The sequence below is a fragment of the Pongo pygmaeus genome, chromosome 5 (genome assembly GCF_028885625.2).
Source record: "Pongo pygmaeus isolate AG05252 chromosome 5, NHGRI_mPonPyg2-v2.0_pri, whole genome shotgun sequence".
Taxonomy (NCBI): Eukaryota; Metazoa; Chordata; class Mammalia; order Primates; family Hominidae; genus Pongo; species Pongo pygmaeus.
In genome coordinates this window covers 144,648,754-144,661,105 of record NC_072378.2, presented here as the reverse complement: position 1 = coordinate 144,661,105, position 12,352 = coordinate 144,648,754, and the positions used below count along the sequence as shown (strand labels likewise).

The 12,352-nt window shown below is 38.8% G+C and overlaps 1 pseudogene; it reads left to right on the top strand.

The window, feature by feature from the left end:
• Positions 1–9,906: 9,906 nt before the first annotated feature.
• Positions 9,907–10,496, top strand: LOC134739663 (single-stranded DNA-binding protein, mitochondrial-like; annotated as a pseudogene).
• Positions 10,497–12,352: the final 1,856 nt, after the last annotated feature.

The following is a 12,352-nucleotide window of genomic DNA, read 5'->3' as shown; positions in this document are numbered from 1 at the left end:
CTAAAGAAAAATTATAGATTGGAAAGAAAAGAGATTAAGACAGGAAAACATATGAGGAAATTTTTGCATATTTTTTTGGTGAGAATAAATACTCATTTAATCATCACTAAATGTTATTTGTTACCAGGACGGTACTAGTAAAAGGCTCTTCAAGAGCTATTCTGTTACGTGGCCGACTCCAGCTGTGTCAGAGCCCTGCATATTTTGCTTATCTTCCTTTGGCTCACGATAAGGTAATGAATACCAGAGTGTGGTTTGTTTAATATTAACCTGAGGGGTCGATGCCATTAACAGAGCCAAGATTCCAGGGACTAAACCCTTTAAATTCTAGAAGTTGCAATTTTCATTTTTCTTTGTGATCGGTTAACTGTCTCCAGTTGGCTGGATGAATAGTATGGTTTCTACATGGTACCTTCCTGAACTTGACCTCCAGCCTCTCAGTGGTTACCTTGAGAAGCCAAGTGTTTGGATCCTGCCAGAGATCCAGTGGTTGCATTCATTTTTCTGGTTCTGTTGAAATGAGGTTTTTCTGTCAGAGCTTTCGTTTCTAATATCACTTGTATAGTTTTGTGATGACGTTGCAGTTTCTTTAGAACACTTCAATACCATCTTAAGTTTTTCCCACAAATTCCATAACCAACACATGACACATTTTTAACATATTAAGAGTAGAACTGATTTTCTTTAATCTAGAAAATGTTCCTAAAAAGGAAACTCAATCCCAGCTTGTCTATCAGTTTCCCCCAAAACTAAGCTTTTCTCTGTTTAAGCATGATGTTCCTTCAGTGTTCGAGCTGGGATGTAGGTGGGAAAGCATGCCGAAGAATTCTTCCAGAGGAGAGAGTATAAATGTTTCTACAGCCTTTTGACTAATCAGAGATAGAAAACCAGGGGCTGGGCGACAGCTCATACACTAAAGAATTCTAGCACTGGAAAAGAATGCTGCCCTCGGGCCAGTGCTTTCACAGCTACATTTCTTCCCTTAAAGTTGGCCTTGGGTAAACATGGAGGAATAGGCATCGAGAGCGGAAGGTTGACATCAAAGAAGAGAGAGGCAAGAAAGAGAATTCGACTCCTGGGTTCTTTTTTGGCCACCTTGTCCCATGGTAAGAGCACGTATTCCAATTTTTACTCAGCAGAGAAGGTGACCATAAAGGTGAAAAACAGATTTCTTTCCTTCTATTTTAAGTAGAGCATTTCTCTCCTATTAGAGGAATCTCTCCTAAGTAGGAGGATTTCTCTCCTACTATTTTAAGTAAAAATCCATTTAAATTTATTTTGTGAACATTTAAATAATTGTTTGCGTATTTCTGTCTAAATAGAAGAGACCACAGACCACCTCAGAGCACATGCCCTGGCTCCAGGCTCCGCTCCCATTTGCCAGTTGTGACATCAGGAAAATATTCAACCTCTCAGTTTTCATTATACCTACTTCATAAGGGTGATGGAGGATTAAATGAATATAATACATAAACCCATTTAGCATAACTCTGAAGACATAGTATTCAATAAGTGATTTTCATTCTTTACATTTTTTTCAAAAGTACCTGATACATAGTCAATACCTATTTTGAATGTTTTCCTTTGGTTTTATTATGAGACTGGGCTAACGCCTATAAACATCTTATTTCATTCTCAAACCTTATATTTTGCAGATAAAGAAACTGAATCTTAGTGCAATGGACTGAATGTTTGTGTCTCTCCAAATTCAATGTTGAGGCCCTACTCCCCAATGGGATGGTATTTGGAGGTGGGACCCTTTGGGAAGTGTTAGGTTTAAATGAAGTCATAATGTTACTGGAGGAGGGTGCCCAGGTTCTTGGCACCTTGCACAAAGAATTGGACAAAACGCACCCACAAAGCAAGGAAAGAATGAAGAAATTTATTGAAAATGAAAGTGCACTCCACAGTGTGGGAGCGGGCCCAAACATAGGGGCTCTAGGGCACCATTACAGAATTTGTGGGGGTTTAAATACCCTCTAGAGGATTCCATTGGTTACTTGGTGTACACCTTATGTAAATGAACGGGATGAAATAAAGTTACAAAGTCGTTTGCTCAGCGAACACCCTGTGGAGAGGATATTTCCTGTCATAGCTGAAGTGTGAATCGGCCTTATGTTCCCTGCCTCCAGACCCTATTTTCCTGCCTCAATATGGGTGGGGCCCTCATGATGGAATTAGTGCCCTTATAAAAGAGGGAGAGAGCAGAGACCAGAGCCCTTTCTGTCCCCGATATGTGAGGATATAGCAAGAAGGCGTCTGTCTTCAAACCAGGAAGAAGCCCTTCACCAGGTACCAAACTGGCCAGCACTTTGGTCTTGGACTTCCTAACCTCCAGATCTGTGAGAAATAAATTTCTGATGTTTAAGCCACCCAGCATATGGTATTTTGCTATGGCAGCCTGAGCTGACGAAGACACCTAGCAAGGTGAATGAAGGTCACCTGAGTTAACATAGCTAGTGAGTGGTTGTGCCAGACCTTGAATAAGTGTCTCATGCCAATGCCTAGCCTTTTTGCATAAAACCACGCTGCCACCCAATGTTAGAGGGAAGCAGCTTGGGTTTCTCCAGACAGAAAGTTTCCCTAAGCCAGCCTGAATCTACCTGGTATACTTTGCTATGCGTTATACTGTTGTCATATGTAAGTTACTTGGCTTCTCTTTGCCTTGGTTTCTTCATCTGTAAAATGGGGCTAATAGTCATACTGTATCCCACAGCACTGTAAAGAGTCTTATATGAAGACATGAAATTTTGAAATCAGTGTTTGGCATATGGTAAATTATAGTATTATTAACTTTATCATTGTGATTACTATTTATAACCCTGGGGTCAAACCAGATTAGCTTTTGGGAGACAAAAGGAAAGAACAACAAATATTATATTTTCAGCGCAGGTTGTAAAACTTCATGTAGTGCAATACTTGTACAGGTAGTACAAGTGTATTACTTGTGGCTATTAACTATGTTTCCTGAAATCATCCCTGAGCATTTTAGAGTAGAACATGACTGGTCCCCCAGCAGAATCATGATTGGAGCTTTTAGAAAACATATGTCAATCCACACTCCTATCCCTAACCCCAGTCCCACCTACCTCCACCCCATTCCCATCCCAGACCACTAATCAGAATCTGAATTTAAAAAGTATCTCAAATTATTCAGATGTCAGATGTTAAACCCTTTTTTTCTTTTTTTGAGAGAGGGTCATGCTCTGTCACCCAGTGGCACGATCATGGGTCACCGCAGCTTCAACCTCTCTGGCTCAATTGATCCTCGCCCCTTGGCCTCCAAAGTTGCTGGGACTACAGGCACAAGTCACCATGCTTGGCTAATTTTTTTTTTTTTTTTTTTTTTTGAGACAGTCCTGCTCTGTTGCCCAACCTGGAGTGCAGTGGTGTAATCTCGGCTCACTGAAACCTCTGCCTCCTAGGTTCAAGCAATTCTCCTGCCTCAGCTTCCCAAGTAGCTGGGACTACAGGTGCATGCCACCATACTTGCCTAATTTTTGTATTTTTAGTAGAGATGGGGTTTCACCATGTTGGTCAATGCCTGGCTAATTTTTAAATTTTTTCGTAGAGACGGGGTCTTGCTATGTTGCCCAGTTTGGTCTCAAACTCCTAGTCTCAGCCTCCCAAAGTGCTGAGATTACAGGTATGAAGTAACATGTCTTCTAATTCAGTCCATTAAAAAAAAAAAAAAAAAACAAACAAAAAAAAAACAAGAAGAGAGAGACAGAGAAATTAAGAGATTTTCCCATTTCCCAGGGTTCAGTGCTTTCTTTTCTTTTTCTTTGTTTTCTTTTGGAGACAGGGTCTCCCTCTGTCACTTAGCCTGGAGTGCAGTGGTGTGATCATGGCTCACAGCCTCTGCCTTCTCAGGTTCAGGTGATCCTCCTGCCTCAGCCTCCTGAATAGCTGAGACACAGGCACGTGCCATGAAACCTGGCTAATTTTTAAATATTTTTGTAGAAAAGGAGTTTCGCCATGTTGCCCAGGCTGGTCTGGAATTCCTGGACTCATGCAATCTGCCAGTTTCGGCTTCCTAAAGTGCTGGGATTACAGGCATGAGGTAACCGTGCCTGGCCAGTTTGGGGCTCTTTCTACCATAAGGAGTTGACATTCACTCAAATGCACAGCCTGATTATTCCAGGTCTATTGTCTTTTTTCCTTGTCAGTCAAAAAATGTATGAATTCAATAGAAATGCTAACTTGGTCTCACAGATTCTTCCCTTTACAGCAGGGATGTTAGGAGGCTGGGTTTGGGGGAAGACTTGAATGCCAAAACCTCCTCCCCTCTTCTGTGAACGAGGGTGACAGAAAAAAAGGAACTCACATAAATGGGCTGGTCTCTGGGCCTGTCATAAATACTATTAGGATTCTCCATGTAAATCTGTAACTTATCTTATTTTTGGTCTAGTCCTGGTTAAAAGATAATGCTAGGTTACCCTTTTGAGCTGCTGTTAACACTGGGGTTGAGGTTGGCCCATTGATTCTTTGGAAGATATCAAGTCATTCATTTACTTATTCCCTGTCAGGCTGAACTGTGCTTGTAGATCCACCAAATGACTTTCATAGCAAAAATGCTTTTGTACTGTTGACTTGTAAACATGGCCTTAGAGTCAACAGGGTCTTTTCTCTAAGAGCTCCCAGGCACTTCAAGAAATGTAAGACCAACAAATTCTCTTCAGGTCTCTCATGAAACCCATTTGTAGATATGACCTAACAACTGCCTTAACTATTATTTAAAAACTAAGAATACAATCATTTTTTGAGGTTGTTTCTAAGTATCTCCCAAACAGTAATAGTTTATAAAATGTGAAGAACAGCTATAGCCACCTAGAGAAAACTAACAGAATTGTTATAAATACCTAATGTTACTAGTGAGCAGCTGTAAGCTAGAAATATGCCACATGCTAAAAGGGATGTTTCTATTTTCTTAAAAAGGAAGAAAAAATTATTCAGAGGGACTTGTTTCTATTTCTTAATACAGATACTCCCTATGTAAAATCTTTCTTTTGGGTTGCCAGGAGTAGGAAATTAGAGAGGAAATATAGTCATATTTTTTAAACCAGTGGTTTATTTTCCTGAAGCCCAGAGGGAAAGGAAATATTCCCATAACAAACATTCTAAATCCCTTTTATTGTAATACTCATCAACCTTATAATTGCTTCTTCAATATCCATCTTCCCAGTTAGACTATAAATTCCACAAGAGTGACTACGTTTTTCCCATTCACTATTCTGTCTCTGGTATAGAGCCTTGGCACATAGTTTGATGTGCAATTAATAATATCTTTTGAATAAAAACGTTGAATAAATTACATTGAAGCAATAGTTTTCAACAGGAATAATGGGAGACATTGAAATTTAAATTGCAGATGAAGCCACTGTGTGGAGTTGGAGTTACTGTATGTGTTCAAAGTGATATAGTTTATAATGGGAATAATTAGATGAAAGAAAGGGAATTTCTGGTTTCGAAAGCAAAAGCGGAGAAGAACCTGACACTGGTAATCATTAAGAACCAAAGAGAAAAACGTATTTCAAATTGCACCTAAGTCTAATTGTCTTGAAATATTTTTGTTATCTATTATACAGTACATAGTACTGTTTTAGGTTTCATTTGTTTTAACAAAGAGGGGTTTTAGATTTTTTTAAAGCAAAAGTGTAAAACTAGTCACATCTGTGGTTTAGACTGTATAATTTCAACAACACAATTAGCATCCTAAAGCCATCTGAGGGAGTGTAACATCATTGCTGGTTTTATTGTTGATAAATAAAGCTCTTGAAAAATAAATCTCTGAAGTTAAACATATGAATATCTACAATAATGTTATAAATGCTATCTTTGTAAAAAAATTAAGAGAACAATATCATTTCATACAACAACCTTTTTTGGTGGGATGAATATCTGAAAACGTGATGATGAAAAAGTCAAGTTGAAAAATAGTTGAGAGCGTATCTCTTCGTCAAACTTCAGTCCCTTGATAGTGCTGCTTCTTCTACAGAAAAGTGAGAATAATTGACTCAAAATTACAATAGCAGATAGGTACCAACATTTGAGAGCTATGAACATGTAAAGTAAAGGAGACAAATATACCCACAGTGAATTCTTAAAGAATTTTGAATGACTACACTTAGAATTAAAAGATCATTGAGGGCCGGACATGGTGGCTCAAGCCTGTAATCCAAGCACTTTGGGAGGTCACAGCAGGAGGATCACTTGAGCCTAGAAATTTGAGGCCAGCCTGGGCAACAGAGAGAAACCCTGTCTCTACAATACATTTTTAAAAATTCGCCAGGCATGATGGTGCGCACCTATTGTCCCAGCCACTTGGGAGGCTGAGGCCGGAGGATCACTTGAGACAGGGAGGTTGAGGCCACAGTGAGCCATGATCACACCACTGCACTCCAGCCTGGGTGACAGAATAAGATCCTGTCACAGAAAAAAAATAAAAGGAATATAGCATAAAATTTACCATCTTAGGGAAATAATAATAAAGATTAGAGCAGAGATAAGTAAAATTTGAGAATAGAAAAATTATTTTACCCTAACTCATTTTATGAGGCCAGCATCATCCTGATACCAAACCCAGGCAGAGACACAACCAAAAAAGAGAATTTTAGACCAATATCCTTGATGAACATTGATGCAAAAATCCTCAATAAAATACTGGCAAACCGAATCCAGCAGCACATCAAAAAGCTTATCCACCATGATCAAGTGGGCTTCATCCCTGGGATGCAAGGCTGGTTCAATATACGCAAATCAATAAATGTAATCCAGCATATAAACAGAACCAAAGACAAAAACCACATCATTATCTCAATAGATGCAGAAAAGGCCTTTGACAAAATTCAACAACCCTTCATGCTAAAAACTCTCAATAAATTAGGTATTGATGGGACGTATCTCAAAATAATAAGAGCTATCTATGACAAACCCACAGCCAATATCATACTGAATGGGCAAAAACTGGAAGCATTCCCTTTGAAAACTGGCACGAGACAGGGATGCCTTCTCTCACCACTCCTATTCAACATAGTGTTGGAAGTTCTGGCCAGGGCAATTAGGCAACAGAAGGAAATAAAGGGTATTCAATTAGGAAAAGAGGAAATCAAATTGTCCCTGTTTGCAGATGACATGATTGTATATCTAGAAAACCCCATTGTCTCAGCCCAAAATCTCCTTAAGCTGATAAGCAACTTCAGCAAAGTCTCAGGATACAAAATCAATGTGCAAAAATCACAAGCATTCTTATACACCAATAACAGACAAACAGAGAGCCAAATCTTGAGTGACCTCCCATTCACAATTGCTTCAAAGAGAATAAAATACTTAGGAATCCAACTTACAAGGGACGTGAAGGACCTCTTCAAGGAGAACTATAAACCACTGCTCAATGAAATAAAAGAGGATACAAACAAATGGAAGAACATTCCATGCTCATGGGTAGGAAGAATCAATATCGTGAAAATGGCCATACTGCCCAAGGTAATTTATAGATTCAATGCCATCCCCATCAAGCTACCAATGACTTTCTTCACAGAATTGGAAAAAACTACTTTAAAGTTCATATGGAACCAAAAAAGAGCCCACATCGCCAAGTCAATCCTAAGCCAAAAGAACAAAGCTGGAGGCATCACGCTACCTGACTTCAAACTATACTACAAGGCTACAGTAACCAAAACAGCATGGTACTGGTACCAAAACAGAGATATAGATCAATGAAACAGAACAGAGCCCTCAGAAATAACACCGCATATCTACAACTATCTGATCTTTGACAAACCTGAGAAAAACAAGCAATGGAGAAAGGATTCCCTATTTAATAAATGGTGCTGGGAAAACTGGCTAGCCATATGTAGAAAGCTAAAACTGGATCCCTTCCTTACACTGTATACAAAAATTAATTCAAGATGGATTAAAGACTTCAACATTAGACCTAAAACCATAAAAACCCTAGAAGAAAACTTAGGCATTACCATTCAGGACATAGGCATGGGCGAGGACTTCATGTCTAAAACACCAAAAGCAGTGGCAACAAAAGCCAAAATAGACAAATGGGATCTAATTAAACTCAAGAGCTTCTGCACAGCAAAAGAACCTACCATCAGAGTGAACAGGCAACCTACAAAATGGGAGAAAATTTTCGCAACCTACTCATCTGACAAAGGGCTAATATCCAGAATCTACAATGAACTCCAACAAATTTATAAGAAAAAAACAAACAACCCCGTCAAAAAGTGGGCAAAGGATATGAACAGACACTTCTCAAAAGAAGACATTTATGCAGCCAAAAGACACATGAAAAAATGCTCATCATCACTGGCCATCAGAGAAATGCAAATCAAAACCATAATGAGATACCATCTCACACCAGTTAGAATGGCAATCATTAAAAAAATCAGGAAACAACAGGTGCTAGAGAGGATGTGGAGAAACAGGAACACTTTTACACTGTTGGTGGGACTGTAAACTAGTTCAACCATGGTGGAAGTCAGTGTGGTGATTCCTCAGGGATCTAGAACTAGAAATACCATTTGACCCAGCCATCCCATTACTGGGTACATACCCAAAGGACTATAAATCATGCTGCTATAAAGACACATGCACACGTATGTTTATTGCGGCACTATTCACAACAGCAAAGACTTGGAACCAACCCAAATGTCCAACAATGATAGACTGGATTAAGAAAATGTGGCACATATACACCATGGAATACTACGCAGCCATAAAAAATGATGAGTTCATGTCCTTTGTAGGGACATGGATGAAATTGGAAATCATCATTCTCAGTAAACTATCGCAAGGAGAAAAAACCAAACACCGCATGTTCTCACTCATAGATGGGAATTGAACAATGAGAACACATGGACACAGGAAGGGGAACATCACACCCTGGGGACTGTTGTGGGGTGGGAGGAGGGGGGAGTGATAGCATTAGGAGATATACCTAATGCTAAATGACGAGTTAATGGGTGCAGCACACCAGCATGGCACATGTATACATATGTAACAAAACTGCACATTGTGCACATGTACCCTAAAACTTAAAGTATAATAATAATAAAAAAAAGAAAAATTATTTTAAAAATCAATGAAGCTAAGATCAATGAAGCTAAGAGCTGAAAAGATTAATAAAATTGAGAAACTCTTACCTAGATTAACTAAGAAAAAAAGAGAGAAGATTCAAATAATTAAAATCAGAAGTGAAATAGGAGATATTACAACTGATGCCACAGAAATAAAAAGGGTTATAAGAGTGCTGTGGTTTGACTCTGTCCCCCAAGAGTTCAGGTGTTGGGACCTTAATTCCTTAATGCACAGTGTTGGGAGGTGGGGCTTAGTAGGAGGTGTTTGGGTCACAGGGGTGGAGCCCTCATGAATGGATTAATGCTGTTCTCTAGGAACTTGGTTAGTTACCTCAAAAGCAAGTAGATATAAAGCCAGCCCAGCCCTTTGTACTTGTCTCTGTTCACATGGCTTTCTTCCCCTTCCCCTTATCTGCCATGCTATGCAGCAGCTCAAGGCCCTCACCAGATGTGGCCACCATCTTGGACTTCCCTGCTTCCAAAGCCATGAGCTAAAGAAACTTTTTTTCTTTATAAATGACCCAGCCTCAGGTGTTCTATTATAGCCATGAAAGACAGACTAAGACAAAATGAATACTATGAACAACTGTATGCCAATAAATTGGATAACCTGGAAGAAATGGAAACATTCCTAGAAACACACAACCTGCCAAGATTGAATCATGAAGAAAAAGAAAATCTGAACAGACCAATAACTAGTGAGGAGGTTGAATCAGTAATTAAAAACCTCCCAACAGATCCTCTGGCTTGAGGCTGTCCAGGCTAGAGCATCAGAAAAAGACAAAAGATTGGATTGTAAGAAAAGAAAGCAGAAGTCATGTTTTGAAGACCTGTATTGCAGATGCTTCATCAGTTTGTAAGACGTGAGTCCAAAATATCCAGCAGTTTGGTTTTTGAAAGATCTCTGAATCATGTGCAGTTACTTGGGCAAGTGAGCCAAGACCCTGTGATTTAATAGTTGGGGGAAAAAAATCTAGTCACCACATCTTCTCTGCCCACAAATGAGATATGGCAATCAAGGGAAAGTGAGGTATACGAAACGGGTGCTTAGATGGGTTAATTTAGTTGTTAATATTAGGGAAATAATGTACAGTACTAAAGAGCTAATTAGGAAGATGATTATTAGGGTATGATCATGAAAGGAAAGGAGATTTTCTATAATAGGTGACGTAGTGTCTTGAAATCCTAGCTGAAATGGATACACCAGTCAAAAGTCAACACGGCACAGAACATCAGTATTCCTACCCAGCCTGAGAGGTGTGGCACATCAGTATATGAAAAAGAGGTCTAGAATTTATGTGGAAGGGAAGTAAACTATAGTGAATACTTGGATACAAATAACATGAGGCAACAATCATAGCTGATAACATTATATTTCTGAGGGACCAGACAAAAGAGAAGGCATAGAGTGGATAATTCTTGTTTGGCCATTGTTTGGTACAGTCTCACTTCTAAATCATGTACAATCTTTATAGTTTCTAAGGACAAGATTTAAAATATTCTTTTTTTTTTTAAAAAAAAAAAAAGCAGGATTGGGTGCAGTGGCTCGTGCCTGTAATCCCAGCATTTTGAGAGGCCAAGGTGGGCAGATCACTTGAGTCTAGGAGTTTGAGACCAACCTGGCTGACATGGTGAAACCCCATCTCTACTAAAAATGCAAAAATTAGCTGAGCATGGTGGTGAGCACCTGTAATCCCAGCTACTTGGGAGGCTGAGGCACGAGAATCACTTGAACCCAGGAGGCAGAGGTTGCAGTGAGTTGAGATTGCGCCACTGCACTCCAGTGTGGGTGACAGAGTGAGACTCTCTCAGAAACAAAAACAAAACAAAAAAACCCACAACACTCCCAATAAGGAAAAGCCCAGGATCAGATGACTTCACCGAATAATTCCATCAAACATTTGAAAAATAATCAACAACAATCCTCCTCCAACTTTTTCTTTAAAAATTTAAAGAGAAGGAACACATCCAAGCTCATTTTATGAGGCCAATATTATTAACCTGATTCCAAAGACAGGTAAAGACACCATAAAAAAAGAAAACTAAAGACCATATCCCTGATGAATATTAATGCAATGATCCTTAACAAAATACTAGCAAACTGAATTCAATAGCATATTAAAAGGATAATGTACCATAACCAAAGGATGTTTTTATTTCTAGAATACACTATGGCTCAATATATGATAATCAGTAAATGTAATACAACTCATTAACGGAATAAAGGACAAAAACACATGATTATCTCAACTGATGCAAAAAAAAACCCCATTTGGCAAGATCAACAAACTTTCATGATAAAATCACTCATTGAAATAAGAATAAATGAAACTACCTCAATATAACAAAGGCCAGATATGAAAATTTCATCATTAATATCCTACTCAAGGGTGAAAGACTGAAAGCTTTTCCTCTAAGATCAGGAACAAGACAAGGATGCTTGTTTCTGTTGTTTCCATTCAACATAGTATTGGAAGTTTTAGCCAGTGTGATTAGGCAAGAAAAAGAAATAAAATACATAAGTAATTAGAAGCTGGGCTTGGTGGCTCATACCCATAGTCCCAGCTACTTGGGAAGCTGGGATGGGAGGATTCCTTGAGCTTAGGAGTTCAAGGCTCCAGTGAGGTATGATCATACCATTACACTCCAGCCTGGGCAACAGAGTATGACCCTGTCTCAAAAAAAAAAAAAAGTTGGACTTTTATCTTATACCATATACAAAAATTAACTCAAAATGGATTAAAGACCTAAATGTAATACCTAAACCTATAAAGCTCCTAGGAGAAAACACAGGGAAAATTTTTATGACATTGGAGTTGGTAATGATTTCTTTGATATCATTTTAACACCCAAAGCACAAGCAACAAAAGGAAAACAAAGAGGGATACATCAGACTTCAAGATTTTTGTTCATTAGAAGACACAATCAAGGCTGGGCACAGTGGCTTATTCCTGTAATCCCAGAATTTTGGTACACTGAGGCAAGAGGATCTCATGAGCCCAGCAGAAGTTTAAGATTGCAGTGAGCCATGATTGTGCCACTGCACTCCAGCCTGGGAAACACAGTGAGAATCCGGTCAAAAAAAAAAAAACAATTAACAGAAGGGAAAGGCAACCTATGGCATGCGAGAAAATATTTGCAAAGCATATATGTCTGATAAGGTGTTAATATCCAGAATATATAAAGATCTCCTACAATTTAACAACAACAAAAAAATCAAATAACCCAATTAACAAACAGGTAAAATTTCTCCAAAGATCATA